The following is a 20,915-nucleotide window of genomic DNA, read 5'->3' on the forward strand; positions in this document are numbered from 1 at the left end:
GAGTGAGCCACAGGCCGGCCCAGTGAATGATCTTTTTAATGTGTTGTTGGGTTCCATTTGCTAGTATTTTGTTGACTCTTTTTGCATCTGTGTTCATTAAGAATAGTTGTCTGTGGTTTCTTTTATTTGTTGCATCCTTTTACAGTTTTCATGTGAGGATAATGCTGACCCCACAGAATATTTTTAGAAGTATTCCCTCCTCTTCAATGTTTTGAAAGACTTGGAGAAGAATAGATATTAATTCCCCTTTAGATATTTGGTAGAATTTGGCAGTGAAGCTGTCCAGTCCTGGACTTTTCTTTGTTGGAATATTTTTTTTATTACTGCTACAATGCCATTACTCATTATTGGTCTGTTTAGGTTTCTAATTCTTTATGATTCAATCTTGGTAAGTTGTGTGTGTCCAGGAATTTATCCATTTCTTCTAGATCTTCCAGTTTGTTAGTGTGTAGCTGTTCATAGTGATCTCTTATGATCCTCTGTATTTCTGAGGTATCAGTTGTAATGTCTCCTTTTTATTTCTGATTTTATTTATTTGAGTCTTTTATCTTTTTTCTTTGTTAGTTTACCTAAAAGATTTCCTGATTTTGTTTATCTTTTTGAAAAAACAACTCTTTTTTTTTTTTTTTGTCTTTTTGTCTTTTTTCCGTGTCCAGCACCGGATCGCAACCCTCAGTGTTGCCCCTGTACCAGACCGGGGACCGGCAACGGGATCGCAACCCTTGGTGTCGCTCCCGCGCCTCGCTCAGCCAGTGAACGGGAACCGGTCTGCATGTGGGATCCGAACCCTCGGGCGGAAGCGCCGCCACGCTTCCCAAGCGGCACACTATCCAGTGCACCACCGGGCCGGCCTGAAAAAACAACTCTTTATTTTACCGATCTTTTGTATTGTTTTTTAAATCTCTAATTCATTTATTTCTGCTCTGATCTTTATTATTTCTCTTCTTCTACTAATTTTGGATTTGTTTTGTTCTCAATTTTCTAGTTCCTTGAGGTTTAACATTATGTTGTTTACTTGGAGACTTTCTACTTTTTACTTTTAGGCATTTATTGATATAACCTTCCCTCTTAGAATTGCTTTTACTGAACCCCACATGTTCTGATATGTTGTGTTTTCATTTTCATTTGTCTCCAGACATTTTTAACTTTTATTTTTAATCATTTTGTTGACCCACTTGTTGTTCAGGAGCATGTTGTTTAATTTCCATGTATTTGTACTATTTCTAACATTTCTTCAGTTATTGATCTGCTGTTTTATTCTGCTGTGGTCTGAAAAAATAGTTGATATAATTTCAATTTTTTTTAATTGTTGAGACTGGTTTATTGGCCTAGCATATGATTTATTCTAGAGAATGTTCCATGGGCTGCTGAGAAGAATGTGTACTGTGCAACTGTTGGATGGAATGTTTTATAAATGTTGGTTAGTTCCACTGGGTCTAGAGGTGAGATTGTCTCTTTCTTTTTATTTTAGTTAATGTTCTGTCTGGATGTTCTGTCTATTGCTGAAAGTGGGATGTTAAAGCCCCCCATTATTGTTGTGTTAGAGTTTATCTTTCTCATTAGGTATGATGTTTTTTGCTTTGTATATCTGGCTACTCTGGTGTTGGGTGCGTATATATTTTAACTTTTTATACCCTCTCATTGAATTGACTCCTTTATCATTACATGATGACCTTCCTTATCTGTTTTTACTTTTCTTTACTGGAAGTCTACTTTATCTGACATAAGTATAGCTACTCCTGCTCTTTTTTGGTTGCCATTTGCATGAATTTTTTTCCCATCCCTTCACTTTCAATCAATGTGTATCTTTATAAGTAAAGCGAGTTTCTTGTAGACTCGATATTGTTGGTTAATGTTTTATAATCCATTCATCTACTCTGTGTCTTTTAATTGTAGAACTTAATTCATTTACATTTATAGCTATTACTGATATATAAGGACTTGTTACTGTTGTTGTGTTACCTTTTTTCTTGTTGTTTTGTAGATCCCTTTTAATTTTTTTCTGTCTTGTCTTCTTTTTTCATCTTCTTTTTTTTTCCCTTTGGTAGTATATTTTGATTTCATGCTATTTATTTTAGTATACCTAATACAGGTTTTTGTTGTATGGTTACCATGAAGTTATATAAAAAAAAATTGTAGTTATAAAAGATTATTTTAAACTAATAAAAAATTAACTAAGATCATTACAAAAAAAAGTAAACTCTACACTTTATTGTCATTCCTTCCCATCCCGCCACCCCAGTTTTTGACATTTTGTTGTTTTGAATGACATTTTTTAATATAGCCTATCTCTTACACAGTTGTTTTTGTCATTACCTTTATAGATTTGTCTTCTAGTCTACATACTAAAGACATAAGTTGTTTATTCACCACCCTTACAGCATTGGAGTATTCTGAATTTGTCTTGTACTTAGTTTACTATTGAGTTTTATACTTTGAAATATTTTAAACTTCAGTGCCACCTTATTTCAGATTGAAGAACTCTCTCTCTCTTTAGCATTTCTTATAGTACAGGTCTAGTGTTGATGAATTCCCTTAGCTTTTCTTTTTTTTTTTTTTGTCTAAGAAAACTTTATTTTTCCTTCAGATTTGAAGGCTCATTTTGTTGGATATAGAATTTTTGATTGACTGTCTTTTTCTTCAGCACATCTAATGTATCATCCCACTCTCTCCAGGACTGTAGGATTTCTTCTGAGAAATACACTGAAAGCCATATTGGGTCTCTATTGAGTGTTATGTGTTTCCTCTCTTTTGCTGCTTTCAGTATTCTTTCTTTATCTTTGGTTTTTGATAATTTGATCATGATGTGCCTGGGGGTATTCCTCTTTGGATTGGGTTTGTTTTGTACTTGGATGCTCTCATCTTTCTCTATGCTTGGAAAAATTTCAGCCATTATTTCCTTAATTATATTTTCTAGATCTCTTCCTTTTTGTCCCTTACAAGCATTTCAATTATGCTAAAGTTATTTCACTAGATGATGTTCCATAATTGCTGTGTTTTTTCTTATTATTTTTCTTCTTTTTGTTTTTCTGATTGGAAAATTTTGTATGGTCTGTCTCTGAGCTCACTGATTCTATCCTCCATTTGATCAAATCTGCTATTGGAGTTTTCTATCAAGTTTTCACTTCAGGTAATGTATTCTTTAATTCTAGAATTTCTATTTTTTTTTTTTTTCATTGAATCTATTCCTTTCTCAAGTTCCTCATTATGCTTCTAGATTACTTTCCAAATATTATTTAATTTTATATCTGAATTTCCTTGTGAAGCCATGAGCATCTTTAAGAGGATTAATGTAAATTCTCTCAGACATTTCATAAATCCACTGTTCTTCTGGGTCCACATCTGGAGGTTTGTTGGTTTCTTCCAGGGGTGTCATATTTCTTTTTGTTTTTTCGTTTTTCAATCTTTGTGTATTTAGGTTGATGCCTGCACATGTGAGGAGATGACTATTTGTTTCTGGTTTTGTAGGTGTTCTTTGGTGGTATTAGACTTTTACTGCTCAATATCAGAACTTTATCTCTGGTATTTAGGTTGATGCCTGCACATGTGAGGAGATGACTATTTGTTTCTGATTTTGTAGGTGTTCTTTGGTGGTATTAGACTTTTACTGCTCAATATCAGAACTTTATCTCTGGTAGTTTTCTTCCCCCCCGCCTCCAGTCTGTGGTAGATTGATAGTGACCACCACCACATAAACACTGCACTGTAACTGATTTGCTGTTCTAACCTTAATTCCTGGGTTCAGGATGACTTACTGTGGGGATATGAACTTGAACACTGTGCCTGAGCTAAATTGTTTCCTTGCCTTTGTTTCTCAAGCTAGGAAAGACTTTTCTTATGAAGTAGGTTTTAATTGTTGGTCTTTTAGTCACTTCCAAGTCATGAGAAAACTCCACACAAACAACTGGACTGTGAGGAAAATCCAGCCCAGGTCTGAGTCTTTTCCACAAATTGTGCCCCTTGGGCCACTATTGCAATAGCCAGTCTCCACTGTGTGGCACCTATGCTTACCAGGATTCAAATTAGCTGTTAGTATTGTGCCTTGATGCACCCCTGGTGGACCAGCCCTTCTCCCCCAGCACTTCAAATGCTTTCCATGGGAAAGGCACTAGATGAGTCCCTCGTGAAGGCTCAGACCACTGGGCAAATCACACACCCACTTTTTACTTTCTTCTCTCACCTCTGAGACGGCAGGTCCAGTGGCTTTCTTTGTATATAGTGCTATGCTGGCTTTGGGGGTAGGGGATAGAGCACACCAAAGTGATCTTTTCTTTCTGCTGACTGTGGCTTCTTCCTTCTAAGTGGGCACAGAAACTTCACAAGTAGCTACACTGGCTTGGGAAATAGAATGGGGTCTTTCAAAATTGTCTTTTTCCCAGCAGTCATGGCACTTTTCTCCCCTACAAGGTCTAAGTAGCTTTAGGTGAAAAGTGCTGCAGCAGTTTGTAGACTCCAGATAGCTGCTCTGTGCCATGCACCACATTGGCCTGTGGAATGGCCAGGGATTCTTTCTTTCTTTTTAATTTTTAAATTTATTATTAATTATACATATTCGTGGGGCACAGAGCTGACCATCAGCACCTATGCCCAAGAGGTGGTGAGAAAAATCAATGCTATCAACATGCCCACCACCTCAAATTGTAGTTATTCCCTGTGTCCCCTGTCAGGTCTGCCGCCGGCAGACCTGAACAGCCCTAGCCTCGTTCCTTTTGGTGGGCGAGCGAATGGCCCGGATTGCTCTTTCCCTCTGGTCCCCTTTGGAAGGAGACAGGGGAAAAGAGCCGTGAAGAGAGGTAAGCACAGCCGACGGCCCCAACCAGCCCGGTTAAAGGACACTCAGACACAGCGGGGGTTCTGTCGAGCAGTTCCATTTATTATCACACAAGCACTTGCTTTTATAGGCAGATGGGGAGGGGAGGTTTTAACATAATCCTATCAGCTTAAAGGTCAAGGGCATGCATCCTGTCTCAATGCCTACCTATTGCAATCACGCAGTGTTCATGAGTGCGGAAGCACGTATTTGGCCAATAAGGGCTAAGGCAAGGTTCCCGCAGACACTCCCACCTTACTTCCTCCCGGTGCCGTCTTAGGCTGCCACGTTAATACGCCCTTGTGGGCCCATAATGGCGCCACTTGTAATGTCACTTAAGGTGGCGTTAGTTTTTAAGGCCTGACAGTCCCCCACCCAAACTTTCCTCAATGCTCCTCCCCCACTCCCTGCTCTGGCAGCCCTAGGTCTGTTCTCTCTCTCTGCAAGTTCAGTACACCACTGTGGTCTGTCTTTCTTCCTTTGTTCTCTCTTAACTCCCACTTATGAATAAGGACATGTGGTATTTTTCTTTCTGTGCCAGGCTTATTTCACTTATGATTTTGTCAAAGCTCATCCATGTTGCTGCAAATGGCAGAATTTCACTCTTCTTTATGGCTGAATAGTACTCAATTGTACATATATACCACATTTTCCTTATTCAGTCATCTGTTAATAGACATTTAGGTTGGTTCCAAGTCTTATCTATTGTAGTAGAGCTGTGGTAAACATGGGAGTGCAGATATCCCTTCAACATGGTGATTTCCATTCCTTTGCATGTGTACCCAGAAGTGAGATTCCTGGATTGTATGGTAGATCTATCTGAACTTGTCTGAGAAAACTCCATACTATTTTCTGTAGTGGCTATACTAATTTACAGTCCCACAAACAGTGTAGAAGAGTTTCCCTTTCTCCATATCAACTCGAGCATTTGTTATTCTCAGAGCTTTTAATATCCAGTCTGATTGGGGTGAGATGATACCTCAATGTTGTTTTGATTTGCATTTCCCTGATTAGTGATGTTGAGCATTTTTTCAAGCACATGTTGGCCATTTGTATGTCTTCCTTCAAATAAAGTCTGTTCAGCTCCTTTGCCCATTTTTTAATTGGGTTATTTGTGTTTTTACTGTGTAGTTGTTTGAGCTCCTTGTATATTCGGGAAATTAATCCTTTCTGAGATGTATAGTTTTAACATATTTTCTCCCATTCTAGAGGTTGTCTTTTCATTCTGTTGATGGTTCCTTCGCTGTGCAGAAGCTTTTTAGTTTGATAAAATTCCACTTATTTATTTTTTCTTTTGTTGTTTGTGCTTTTGTGGTCTCATTCAGAAAGTCTGCCCAATCCTACTTCTGGAAGCTTTCCCCCTATATTTTCTCATAGTAGTTTTATAGTGTCAGGTCTTATATTTAAGTCTGTAGTTCACTTTGAGTTGATTTTGGTTTATAGTGAGAGGTGCAGGTGTAGTTTCATTCTTGGACATATGGATGTCCAATTTTCCCAGCACCTTTTATTGAAGGGGTAATCTTTTCCCTAGTGTATGTTCTTGTTGCCTTTTTCAAAGATCAGTTCACTGTAATTCTGTGTTCTCTTTTCTGTTCCATTGGACTAAGTGTCTATTTTTATGACAGTACCATTCTGTTTTGATTACTATATGTATACTTTGTAGTATAATTTGAAGTCAGGTAATGTTAAGTGATTCTTCATCCAACCTGCCATTGTTTTCCACACCTTTCTGGCTCCTGCAGGTGTCTCGTCTCTTCCTTGAGGTCTAGTGGCCCCAGGATGGCAGTTTTGTGCTTTGTTTCCAGTTGATTTCTTGTGGGGAAGGGGTCACACTAGATTGTCTTATCAGCCATCTTAGTGATGTTACTCATAGTTTTTCTTTTAACCCATTTGTGTCTTTTGCTTTCATCCTATTTGTGTTGTGAAATATAAATTGTGCCTCTGGTAGATAACATATGGTTGGATTATACCTTTTTATCTATTCTGGCAATCTATTGGTGTATTAAATCCATTTACATTTAAAGTAATTACTAATAAAGTAAGATTTATGCATACCATTTTGCTATGTTTTATATATGTCTTATGTCTTTTTGATTTCCTTATTCATAACTGCTTTTATTTTGTGTTAAAAATATTTTTTTCTGTGTATCATTTCAATTTACTTGTTATTTCTTTTAGTATATTATTTTTGAGTTATTTTCTAAGTGTTTGCTCTGGTATTCTTTAAGTGGCTTCACCAAAAAACTTAACTAAAACAATCTAGTTTGGATTTATACCAATTTAACTTCAATAGTATCCAAACACATTGCTCCTGTATAGCTCCATACCTTCTCCTCCTTTGCACTAGTATTATTACACAAGTTATGTATTTAGGCATTATATGACCAACAACATAGATTTACATTTATCACTTTGCAGTTGTCTTCTCGGATTTATACCAATTTAACTTCAATAGTATCCAAACACATTGCTCCTGTATAGCTCCATACCTTCTCCTCCTTTGCACTAGTATTATTACACAAGTTACGTATTTAGGCATTATATGACCAACAACATAGATTTACATTTATCACTTTGCAGTTGTCTTCTAAATTCGACTGAGAAAAAAATAGTTACAAACAAAAAATATATTTATACTCCCTTTTGTATTTAGCTATATAGTGACCTTTACCAGTGCTCTTTGTTTCTTCATGTGAATTTGAGTTACTGTCTAGTGTCTTCTCATTTCAGTCTGAAAGACTCCCTTTAGTATTTCTTGTTGGGAAGGTGTGCTAGCAAAACATTTGTTTTTACCTGGGAATGTCTTAATTTCTCCTTCATTTTTGAAGAACAGTTTTGCTAAATATAGAGTTCTTGGTTGACATTCTTTTTCTTTTAGTACTTTGAATATGTCGTCTCACTGATTTCTGGCCTCCATTGCATTCTGATGGGAAATAAACTGTTTATCTTATTGAGGATCCCTCTTGCTGTTTTCAAGTTTCTCTCTTTGTCTTTCAGTAGTTTGACTATGATTCAATGAGGTGTAGATCTCCTTCAATTCATCTTTCTTGAAGTTTCTTTCTATTGAGTTTCATGGATGTTTCTTATCAAATTTGCAAAGTGTTTGACCATTATTTCTTAAAATACCCCTTCTGTCTCTTTCTCTCTTTTCTCCCCTCCTGGGATTTTCATGTGTGTTTGTATATTTAATGGTGTCCCACAGGTCTTCATTTGTCTTTCTTCTTCTTCTTCTTCTTTTTTTTTTTTAAGTTTCTCAGACTGAATATTCTTAAATGATCTTTCTTCGACTTCAGTGATTCTTTATTCTGCCAGCTCATGTCTGTTACTAAACCCCTCTATCAATTTTTAAATTTCAATTGCTGTGTTCCAACTTCAAAGTTTCTATGTGGTTTTAAAAAATAATTTTCATATTTTTTATTGATATTCCTTACTTTGTGAGATATTCCTTTTAAATTTTTATTAGTTTTTTTAGATATAGTTTTCTATAGCTATTTTAGCATATTTAAAATAGCTACTTTAATGTTTTTGTCTATTAAGTTTTTTGTATGGGCTTTCACAGAAACTGTTTCTATTGACTTTTTTCACCATTTATATATTTTATTCTGTATGACTTATTTTTTGTTGAATATTAAATAATTATTTATTTATTTATTTATGATTATTTTTTTGTCTTTTTTGTGACCGGTAAGGGGATCGCAACCCTTGGCTTGGGGCCGTCCACACTGCGCTCAGCCAGTGAGCGCACCGGCCATCCCTATATAGGATCCAAACCCACAGCGGGAGCGCCACTGCGCTCCCAGCACCGCACTCTCCAGAGTGTGCCACGGGACCGGCCCTGAATATTAAATTTTAAACCATACAATGTGTCAACTCTGTAAATCAGAACCTCCTTCTCTTGTTTGTTACCAATGTCTCTTGTTGTTTCTGTTGTTGTTTTTGCTTTTTCTTTGTAGTGAATTTCCTGAACTAATTCTGCAAATTTTATTCTTTAATATATCTTGCCAATGAAGTATCTGCTCTGTTTGCTTACTAATCAACTAATGATTAGACAGTGATTTTCTTAACTGCCTGGAACCAATGCATCCCTGACATTTGCTGAGGGGCTCTGTGTATGTGCTGGAATGTGCCCCAATGCTCAGACAGGCACTTTACATCTTGGACTTTGGCTTTACCTCTTGCTTGTGTAGAGCCTCAAGAAGATCAGCTAGAGGCGCTCTCAGGTCTTTCCTGGTCAAATGTCAATGGTAGGCATGAGCACAGACCTATGCATATACATTGTGTCTAGATTCCCAGAAATATGTCAGAGCTTTTCAAAACTTCCTATGAGTTTCTTATTCCCAGCTTTTCCTTTGAAGTGTTTTTGGTCAGTTTCTTGTTTGCTCTGTTACTGCAGTCTCAGGCCGCTGTGATTTAAACAGTTGTTGATGATTGTTTTGACAAACTTCTTCTAAGAAGATGTTGTTTGGACTGAGTGAGCTTTGAGTCAGATCAAACAAAGACAAGCCATATAAATGAGGGTTTCTGTGGAACTGTCAGACAAATTAAATAATGACAGTTTTCTGAGAATGGTGCTTTTGAGAGTTCCGATTTTAGTATGTACTCTCCAGTGGCTGTGAGGTTTTCCACTGTAATTGTAGGGCTGTTAATTTTCAAGGCTACCAAGGAACTGAGAGACAGGGACTGAAAGTAGAGAAAGTTAATATACCACAAAATTATTGAAACAGCCATTTTTTAAAAAAATAGCATATTAGATTATTATTAGTTATCATTTAATTTTCAGAGTACTGAAAAAGTTCATTTTGACAGTTTTGCCAGTGTTCTTGTTGCCTTTATGGAGAAGCAGATTTTTGTAAGTTCTTCCTTTACCATGTCCACTGACATTTCTCATGCTGATAGTGATGGTATTTGGATGACTTTCATTTTTTAGTTATTATAAAAAATGCCGCTGTGAATATTTATGTTCATGTCATTCTGAACATTAATGCATGCCTTTCTCAAGGTCACAATGCTAAATTTTTGGAGTTCAACAATTTTGGTTTTCCTTTCTTTTTATTCATAAGGGTGTTACAGATGAACATTACATTCCCTTGACTCTAAAAATAGGTGGGGCCATAGGACGGTTCTTGTCAAGGGGCTATAAGCATAATCAATATAACTTCTAGGTCAAAGCATTTAATCATGAGCAAACTGTCTCTTCTTTCCTGTTACAATTGTAAAAGAGTACTCCTCTTTTGAAGTCCAGGTCAAAAGATTGTTGCTTCCTGGATTACTGAGTGAATCACTGCATGGAGAATATGGGATTGAAAAATCCTTTGTATTTCTATGTAAATTTTAAAATCAATTTTTAAATTTCTCTATAAAAGCCTGATGGGATTTTACGTGAGATTGCATTGAATCATTTTAGAGAGGATTAAGCTCTTAACAACATTGAATCTTCCAATTTATGAATATGTAATATCTCTCTATTGATTTAGGTCTTTAATTTATACGATAGCTTTTATACCTTATTTTCCAATTGTTTTTTTCTAGTGTCTAGAAATATAACTGATTTTTTTAATTTTTTGTCTTGTGATATTTGTGAGTTTACTCATTAAATCTAGTAGTTGCTTATAGACTACATTGGATTTTCTTTTAATTCACAATCTTGTCATCCCTTGATAAAGTTATTTTAGTTTTCTTACATCTATGATTCCTGTTTCTGTATGTTACTCTAGTACTCTGACTAGAATCTTCAATACTATGTCAAATACAAATAAATTGATAGGACATCTTTGCTATGTTTTCTATCTTAGTGGGAAATGTTTAATATTCTACCATTAATTTTAGTATTACCTATGGACTTTTTTAGAGATGTCCTTTATCAGATTAAGGAAGTTTCCTTCTATTCATACTTTTCTTAGAATTTTTATCATTTATGTACTCTAAATTTTAAATGCTTTTTTAGCACCTAGTAAGATAGTGTGTATTTTTTCTTGTATATAATGTGGTGTATCATTGATAAATTTCTAAACCTATTTATGTTATATATCTCTATTGGTCATGGTGCATTTTTTCTCATTATACATTGCTAGACTGAATTTGTTGATAACTTTTAAAGGAATCTTTGCATGCTTTTGCACAAATTATATTGATTTATATTTTTCTTTCCTTGTAAGATACTTGTTGTATTAGTCTGTGTTCCTATAAAAGAAATACCTGAGACTGGGTAATTTATAAAGAACAGAGGTTTATTTGGCTCATGATTCTGGGACAGCTGCATCTGGCATGGGCGCCAGGCTTCTACTACTTGTGGCAGAAAGTGGCAAGGAGCCAGTGGGTACAAGCAGATCACAGGACGAGAGGAAGCAAGAGAAAGAGAGAGATGAGGTGCCAGGGTCTTTTAAACAACTAGCTCTCACTGGAACTAAAAGAGCCAGAACTCACTCATTAATTCCCCCTCCCCCAGGGAGAGCAGTAATCCATTCATGAGGGATCCGCCCCATGACTCAATCAGTTTCCAACACTGCCACATTGGGGATCAAATTTCCACATGAGTTCTGGGAGGACAAAACATCCAAACTCTATCACTTGTTAAATATTAGTATCAGGGCTATGAAAGCCCCATAAAACAAGTTAGGAACTATCCTCTCTTCCTGTATTTTCTGAAAGAGTTTATATCAGACTGGTATTATTAATACTATCCCTTAAATATTGTATATAATTTACCAGTGAGGCCACCTGAGCCTGAAGATTTCTTCGTGAAAAGGTTGGACTTTTTTTTTTTTTGCTGTGTATATGAACATTCTGTATGTGTGTGTGTGTATATATGTACACATGTGTATATTTATATATGTATATATTTATATATGTGTGTATGCCTTAGGTTGAGTGTCCCCCCAAAACTTAATCCCCACTTATAACTGTTGAGAAATCCCACTATGGTAGAACATTCTGTATGTGTGTGTGTGTATATATGTACACATGTGTATATTTATATATGTATATATTTATATATGTGTGTATGCCTTGGGTTGAGTGTCCCCCCAAAACTTAATCCCCACTTATAACTGTTGAGAAATCCCACTATGGTAATTGAAAGGTGGGGCCTTTAAGAGGTAATTAAGTTGACAGTTTAATGGTGGTCATGGGCATGGTTCTTAGGGCTTCAAAAAGAGAGTGCATGAGGCGCTATCTCTCTGCTCTGCCATTTTCTGCTATATGAAATCCCTGTATTGCTGTAAAGCCACCACCAGAGAAGACCCTCACCAGATGTGTTCCCTTGCCTTTGGACTTTCTAGTCTCAGAAACTGTAAGCAGTAAATTTCATTTTCTTATAAATCACCCAGTTCCAGTTTTTTTGTTATAAGCAATAGAAACAGACTGATACAGTGTGTGTGTATATATATATGTATATACACACACAAAACTTCTTTAATCCATTAGTTATGTATATAAATTTAGCTCAGCAGTAAGTTTCTCCCATCATACTGAAGCTATCGGTCCACCATTCCACTTTTATTATTTGTATTTTATAAGTCAATTGTCATTGTAATATTTACTAATTGGAAGAAAATCAGAATTTTTTTCTCCAGCTCCTTTAAAACAAACAAACAAACAAAAAATGAAAAAAACACCTTTCTCTGTGCTTTGGTATCCTTCCTGTGACCATATGCAAATTTCTATTTACCCTTGCTTGAGATTTCTTGAGCTTCTTATAGAGTGATTAGAAGATTTCATTATTTTGGAAAAGTTCCCAGATGTTATATCTTTACAAATTTTCTTTTTTAAAATTCTTCTTTCTCTGGTTAAACATATGTTTGACCTTCTAATTCTATCTTCTTCATATGTTGCAATAGACAGACTAACAATCACCCAAAGAAGCTCATATCCTAATCCCTGGAACCCATGAATATGTTACTTCTCACAACAAAAGGGACTCTGCAGATGTGATTAACTTAAGGGCCTTCAGATGGAAAGATTATCAAAAGCAATCACCCAAAGAAGCTCATATCCTAATCCCTGGAACCCATGAATATGTTACTTCTCATGACAAAAGGGACTCTGCAGATGTGATTAACTTAAGGGCCTTCAGATGGAAAGATTATCAAAAGGGGCCCAATTTAATTGCATTAGTCCTTAAAGGTATAAGACAACAACAGCAACAGCATCAGAAATGTGCCAAAGAAATGCAACCTGAGAAGGGACTTGACCCACAGTTGCTGGCTTTGAGGATGTAGGAAAGGAACCAGGAGTAAAGAAACAGGGCAGCCTCTAGCAGGTGTGACTAACCCTCAGTTTACAGCCAGCAAGAAAACAGGAACTGAAGTCTACCAAAATCCAAATGAGCAGAATATAGATTTTCCTTAACCTTCAGAAATGAATGAATACTGCCTATACCTTGATTTCAGTCCAGTGAGACCTGTGTTGGACTTCTGACCTATAGAATGGAAAGATAATAGATTTATGTTATATAAGCTGCTAAATTTGTGGTAATTTATTATGGCATCAACAGAAAACTAATATATGTATTAATAGCTATTTCTTATTTTCTAAATCATATCTGTATGTGCTTCATTGAGGATACTTTGTCAGTTCACTAATTCTCTTTGTAGCTGTGTCTATACACTTGCTAAAGTTATTCATAATGTTTTTATTTATTATTATTATGATTTCTTTTTTTCTAGAAGATCTATTTGGCTTTACTTGAATCTGATTTTGGCATTCTAATAAATTTTTATAATTATTTTTATATTTTATTTTTTGAAACATAGTAAACAAACATTCATAATCTCTTCTGACAATTCCAATACTGAATATTATGTAGGTTTATTTCTACTTTATGTTATTTCTTCTGATTATTTTGAATAATTTCATGTTTTCATGTTTGATTTATTATATATGATTTGATTATTTTTCTTGGAAGACTTTTATTTGATGAAGGTATTTGTATTTGCTTCTGCTAGCCACTTGGTGGCAATGATAAACAGAAATACTTTTAAATTAAATTTTTTGGCTTGAAGTTTTGTTTTGTTTTGAGCATGCAGATAATATAATTTTGAAAATCTTAAAACATAATGTAAGAGAACCTTATACTATTTATTTATATAAAATTATGTAATTTATATTAATATTTGTCCCATTTCATGTTTAGTGTTAAAATGTTTTCTGTTGCCCTGCAGTGTAGATAAAACATATTTATTTCTGATTTACAATTAAATAAAGGGTGTAGACATTAGGGTCTTAATTTTCACAGAGGAGGGTTTGATATTATATAAAATTTATTACACTGTATTATACAAACTTTAATGTGTATTTATATTTTACTATTTGGGGAAGCCCAGGCCTTTTCTTTTCTTTTTTCTTTTTTTCTTTTTTTTTTCATGTGACTAAAATATCTTCAAAAACCACAGCTCACTTTTTTCCAAGTTTGGCAGATGCCATGTAAGAAGAAGTATGTGCAGTCTCCAATTTACATCTCTGGATTCCAGCCTTCATTAAGAGTGTAGTCTGATTTTTTTTTTTTTTTCCCTCTCCTATCTTTCAACACTTCAGTTATTTAAATAAAAATAAACAAATAAATAAAGGTTCTATTTATTCCTCAACATTGTTGATTACTTTCAGTTGGAGAGTATGTCTGAATACCTAACATATCACATTCCTGAACATAATTTCTTTAATGAATAAATATTGGAGAAAGTTCCAGAACTGGCGATCGCATAAAGCAGAGAAATGGGTCTGGGGAGGGGTATACGGTACATGCTGCGGCAGGACAGAAGCCCTGGCGGGCCCAAACCACTACGGCCTGGAAAGTTTGGATGCACCTGCGATTGGAGGTGGAGGCNTCAGTTATTTAAATAAAAATAAACAAATAAATAAAGGTTCTATTTATTTCTCAACACTGTTGATTACTTTCAGTTGGAGAGTATGTCTGAATACCTAACATATCACATTCCTGAACATAATTTCTTTAATGAATAAATATTGGAGAAAGTTCCAGAACTGGCGATCGCATAAAGCAGAGAAATGGGTCTGGGGCGGGGTATACGGTACATGCTGCGGCAGGACAGAAGCCCTGGCGGGCCCAAACCACTACGGCCTGGAAAGTTTGGATGCACCTGCGATTGGAGGTGGAGGCAGAGGTGGGCTAGGGGAGGAGGCAGTGCAAGACGCAGTGAGGGCAACCCAGGGCAGGACAGAGCCTTGGCGACGCTGCAAGTTCCGACTCGGTAGCTCCCTGTAGAGGAGGCCTGAGGTGGAGGCTTGGGCCCCAGCGCCACCATTACCAGGGTCATCAAGGAGACGCTCCCAGAGGGCGTCACCACCTCCAAGGAGGCTCGGAGCGCCACGTCCCGCGCCGCCAGCATCCTCGTGAGGTCCATCACTTCCAGTGTCAACAACTTTGCAATGAAAAAGGGAAGCGGGAGATACTGAATGTCGGTGACGTTCTGTCAGCCATGGGAGGGATGGAGTTCCAGTGGTTCATTAACCCCGTTAAGAGATGCTCTGGGAGCTTATAAGCAGGAACAGAAAGGCTCAGAGGAAGCTTCAGAGCAAAAGAAGGACAAAGAAGAAAACAAAAACAAAAACAGATTTGGAAGAGCAAGACAAGAACAGGGATGAGGAAAATGACGATGATGAGGAAAGGCTGGAAGGAGAAGAACAGAATGAGGAGGAGGAAGTGGACAACTGAATAGGGTGGGGAGACTGTGGCTCCTTGGAAGGTACCACCCTGAAACGTGGTATGTGTTTACATGAAGCTGGACAGAGTAGTTGATGGAGTTTGGATGTTCTGCCCTCCCAGAACTCATGTGGAAATTTGATCCCCAATGTGGCAGTGTTGGAAGCTGTTTGAGTCACTAGGGTGGATCCCTCACGAATGGATACATGCTCTCCTTGGGGGAGGGGGTATTAATAAGTGAGTTCTTGCTCTATTAGTTCCCTGTGAGAGCTGGTTATTTAAAAGACCCTGGCACCTCCTCTCTCTCTCTCTCTTGCTTCCTGTTGCCATGTGATCTGCTTGTACCGGCTGGCTCCCTGCCACTTTCCTGCCATGAGTAGAAGCAGCCTCAGGCCTGTGCCAGGGAGGTGGGCTAGGGGAGGAGGCAGTGCAAGACGCAGTGAGGGCAACCCAGGGCAGGACGGAAGCCTCGGCGACACTGCAAGTTCCGACGCGGTAGCTCCCTGTAGAGGAGGCCTGAGGTGGAGGCTTGGGCCCCAGCGCCACCATTACCAGGGTCATCAAGGAGACGCTCCCAGAGGGTGTCACCACCTCCAAGGAGGCTCTGAGCGCCATGTCCCGCGCCGCCAGCGTCCTCGTGAGGTCCACCACTTCCAGTGTCAACAACTTTGCAATGAAAAAGGGAAGCGCGAGATACTGAATGCCGGTGACGTTCTGCCAGCCATGGGAGGGATGGAGTTCCAGTGGTTCATTAACCCCGTTAAGAGATGCTCTGGGAGCTTATAAGCAGGAACAGAAAGGCACGGAGGAAGCTTCAGAGCAAAAGAAGGACAAAGAAGAAAACAAAAACAAAAACAGATTTGGAAGAGCAAGACAAGAACAGGGATGAGGAAAATGACGATGATGAGGAAAGGCTGGAAGGAGAAGAACAGAATGAGGAGGAGGAAGTGGACAACTGAATAGGGTGGGGAGACTGTGGCTCCTTGGAAGGTACCACCCTGAAACGTGGTATGTTTTTATGTGAAGCTGGACCCAGTAGTTGATGGAGTTTGGATGTTTTGCCCTCCCAGAACTCATGTGGAAATTTGATCCCCAATGTGGCAGTGTTGGAAGCTGTTTGAGTCACGAGGGTGGATCCCTCACGAATGGATCCATGCTCTCCTTGGGGGAGGGGGTATTAATGAGTGAGTTCTTGCTCTATTAGTTCCTGTGAGAGCTGGTTATTTAAAAGACCCTGGCACCTCCTCTCTCCTTCTCTCTCTCTTGCTTCCTGTTGCCATGTGATCTGCTTGTACTGGCTGGCTCCCTGCCACTTTCCTGCCATGAGTAGAAGCAGCCTCAGGCCTGTGCCAGATGCAGCTGACCCAGAATGTAAGCCAAATGAACCTCTTTCTTTTATAAATTACTCAGTCTCAGGTATTCTGTTATAGCAACACAAAACGAATCAATACAGTAGTCTTAGGCAGAAGTGCCTGAGAAAATCTAAGTAAAAACTGATTAGAATTGCCATCAAACACAGTGCTTCCCAGACTCAGAGCATCTGAGTAACAGAATCCTATTTTGCTTAATCAGTTTGAAGGTTATGACTTTTTTGGCAAGAGGGATCCTGAACTACTAATTAAATTAATCAGTTTGTTCTCTTTTGTTTACTTATATGTATGGTTAGGTAGTTTTTGATCCCCAGTCCCCATGTCCCCCCAGAAAGTAATAATAACTTCCATGACGCCTGCTGTGTTCCAGATCACATACGCAGTCAGGCTCAGGAAAAATTGGGGCTTTGATCGTGGTCAGCCTATGTTTGATCATACAGTATTTGTCAACTGTAGCTTATTAAGAGTTGTCAGAATGGTTTTAGCTTTGGGAAACTACTAAAAAGCTGTGGGAGAATAATGAAATCTGTTCTGTTGTCTCTTCAATTAATAGCAGTAGCACTAATTGAATTTTGGTTATAGACCCACTTGGCTTGGAGCCCCTCTATATTGCTTGCAGTCATTCGACCTGCTGGGGTGGCTGCACTGTGGACACATATGCTCTTAAATCAACAGTGTAGATTGGAATTAGTCAAGCAGGTGTACCAGTGTCTTACTTTTACAAAACAGATAGCTTAGTCTTAGAGGTACCTCACTGCACGCCACTGTACAACTTTAGGATTTATTGTCACCTCTTCTAAGGTGTGAAAATCCCAAGCTTTCTCTATTTGTAGTCTGTCTCCCAGTCTTGTGACTACGGCTTTTCATTCTTCAATTCATGATGAGTTCCAAACTTCGTTTCCTCTAGGGGTAACTTTCTCCCTCAGTGCTTCTCCCTTCCTGTCTCTCTTCTGCCTCTTCTCTGCTTTCCATTCCCATTTTCTCCCTCCCTTTTTTTCTCACTTCTTCTGCCAATCTAGGAACTTTGATGACCTGCTTAATATCCCAAAGTGCGGGTTCCTCTGATTCCTTAGTTCTAATATCACGTCTTCTAGAAAGGATTTTGCAAAACTCCCCTGAACCTTAAGGGAAATCTGATGGTGCTCAGGAACCTAATTCCTGCCCCCCCATCCCCTATGACTACTTCTAAAGTATCTCTGTTGGCCTTTCTTAGCCTTTTCTCTTTCCACTCAGTGCTCTGAGAACTTTTTTACCTCTAAATAGAGCACCTGGGGTTTGACAGGTAACAAAACGTAGTTTAACACTGTTAACTTGTTAAATGAATATAGTGAAAAGTTTGTTGATAAATGAGTGAAGAATGTTGAGAGGCTTATAATGCTTTGTACAAATAAAAGAAGTTTTTGTTAAAAATAAATAAATAAATATTGAAGATTTATCATACTTCTGATATTCCAGCGTGAATAAGACATGATTCTTGACCACTTAGAAGTTACAATACTGTGACAAAAAAAGATATAAAATTGTAAGTTAAATAAATGTTATAAAATAGGAATGGGAAGGGAACCATGAGATCTAGAACAATATCCTGGCTCATGAGACCGTAAGGTGTTTTTGATGATGCAGATTGTTAATTGAAAACTCAAGACTATCAGTTACCCTCAATCCCAGGTTAAGGTTCTTTCTACTCTACTGTATTGATCTACTTCCATTTATTATTTGTCAGTGTTTCTAATAGTGGGATTCTGTTTCACCATGTGCATCAAGCTAGTTTGAAGTTTAAATCCTTTAAGAGACTTTCAAGGTCCTTTAAGTCTTTATGGACTCAATAAGGAAATTTTTTACAGGAGCTCATTTTTACAAGAGCTCTTTAAATATAAATTGCTAAAGATGTATTTTAATGTTTGAGGGCTACAAAGGTAGTAGGCTTGATAATGCAATTTATTTAAGTAGAGTAAGAAGAGAAAAGTTGTGTAGTTTTTCACAAAACGTTGAAGAAGAAAGCTGATATATTAGATTGGAAATTTAGTCAGTGCTACAGGCACAAAACTATTAACATGAAGGAGAAAATGCTAATGGGATCATGAAATCACCTCTACAGATTATTCATTAGCAAGTACAGTTATGCACCACATAACGTGTTTCAGTCAACAAAGGACTGTGTTTATGACAATAATTCCGTAAGATTATAATGAAGCTGAAAAGTTCCTATTGCCTAGTGATGTTGTAGCCTTTATAACATTGTAGTGTAATTAATTTTGTTTATACATTCAGCTTAGCCTAAGTGTGTTTATAAAGTCTACTGCAGTGTACAGTAATGTCCTAAGCCTTGACATTCACTCACCACTCACTCACTGACTCACCCAGAGCAATGTGCAGTCCTGCAAGCTCCATTCTTGGTAAGTGCTATATTCAAGTGTACTATTTTAATCTTTTATACCATATTGTCACTGTACCTTTACTATATTTAGATACACAAATACTTACCATTGTGTTACAAATGCCTTTAGCATTCAGTAGGGTAATGTGATGAACAGGTTTGTAGTCTTATGTGCCATAGGCTATACCATATAGCCTGTGTGTCGTAGGCTATATTATTTACGTTTGTGTAAGTGCACTTTCTAATGTTTGCACAACAATGAAATTGCCTAATAATGCATTTCTCGGAACGTATCCCTGTCATTAAGTGATGCACAACTGTAATCAAATGTGTAGGGGCACGTGCAAATTTAAAATCAAAATTTAGTTCCCCTCAGTGTGTCACCCATTGATTCCCTAATGAACAACTTTATCTGATGGTGAATGTGTGCCATTTGGGTCAGAATCTCTTATTAGACAGTTTTTAAAGGGATTATTTGTTTCTTCTGCAAGGATTTTTCTACCTTTTCACCTTTCTGGCTATAGATTTTTACAGCTGATATTTTAGCTAAACATTTGACATTTCATCACAGAACTTTAAATTACCACACTTTCCATCCACGTAAATTTTTTTATTTCACATTTTTTTAAGAACCTTTATTTCCACAAAACTCATTACCTTGGTAAAGACATTACGTATTAGCACTGACCACAGACCCAGTGCCCATGTTATTATTTTACGTACAATTATAAAAGTTCATGATCAACACTAAACATAATTTGGATTGATTCTAAACGTATTTCAACTGAAACTGAAAATTTTAGTTTAAATCAAACTCACATCTCTCTGTTTGTGTCTGTGATAATAACTAAATTTTTTCCAGTTCATTTTGTTTTGTTAATAACCTGAACATTTGATAGTACTATTTTGTCCTTATAGATACTTGTTATGTTCTGCAAAAGTTTTATCAATTACCTTCCTCTTGCTAGAATTGGTTCCAAGATATTAAATGAGACAGATATGGTTCTTCCAACATTCTAATAGTGAATATTGAATCAAAGAAGTAAATAAAAATAGAATGAGAAATGTTTTAGTGAGGGAAAGTTCTCTGAAGAGAACTTTGGAAAAGATTTTCAAACTCAGAAAAGGTATCCTTTTCAGTGGATTGAAAATTGAGTGAAGAATTCAAATTAGTCAGCTGGAAATATGTATGGGCCAGGGAAATTTATAAAAGGTACTTCAGGAAAATTAAAGGTATAGAGTTGAGGAGAATATGAACTTTTGCAAAGGGGAGAAAGGTCACTATTGCTGGAGATGTTGGTAGAAGCCAGTTAATGAAGAACCTTGAAGCCATATTAAGAATTTTCTGCTTCAGCTCACTAAAACAATCTTCATATATGCACATATATTCTATTTAGATCTTCTGTTAAGATTGTTCAATTATTTGAATTGATATTTCAAAAGATTGCATGTTTTTTAATTAATTTTTATTGGCATATTCATTATTACAAATTGCAATTATTATTTATACCTCTTACCTGACCAATCACTCCCCAACTCCTCTACCTACCCCCATCTCTAGTATCCTTAGGTTTGTTCTCTCCCTCTGAAAGTTCAATGCATTATGGTTGTCTTTTCTTTTTCTTTCTTTCTCTATTTCTTTTACTCTGTCTCCTTCCTTCCTTCTTTCCTTCCTTCCTTCCTTCCTTCCTTCCTTCCTTC

General features: G+C 37.1%; 2 pseudogenes; both read left to right on the forward strand.

The window, feature by feature from the left end:
- The window catches only part of LOC103606860, a 45,661-nt pseudogene extending 30,182 nt beyond the window's left edge, over positions 1–15,479 (forward strand).
- Positions 15,480–15,839: 360 nt separating this feature from the next.
- On the forward strand, positions 15,840–16,426 carry LOC103606861 (annotated as a pseudogene).
- The last annotated feature ends 4,489 nt before the right edge of the window (positions 16,427–20,915 follow it).

The sequence above is a fragment of the Galeopterus variegatus genome, unplaced genomic scaffold (genome assembly GCF_000696425.1).
Source record: "Galeopterus variegatus unplaced genomic scaffold, G_variegatus-3.0.2 Scaffold6901, whole genome shotgun sequence".
NCBI classification, from domain to species: Eukaryota; Metazoa; Chordata; class Mammalia; order Dermoptera; family Cynocephalidae; genus Galeopterus; species Galeopterus variegatus.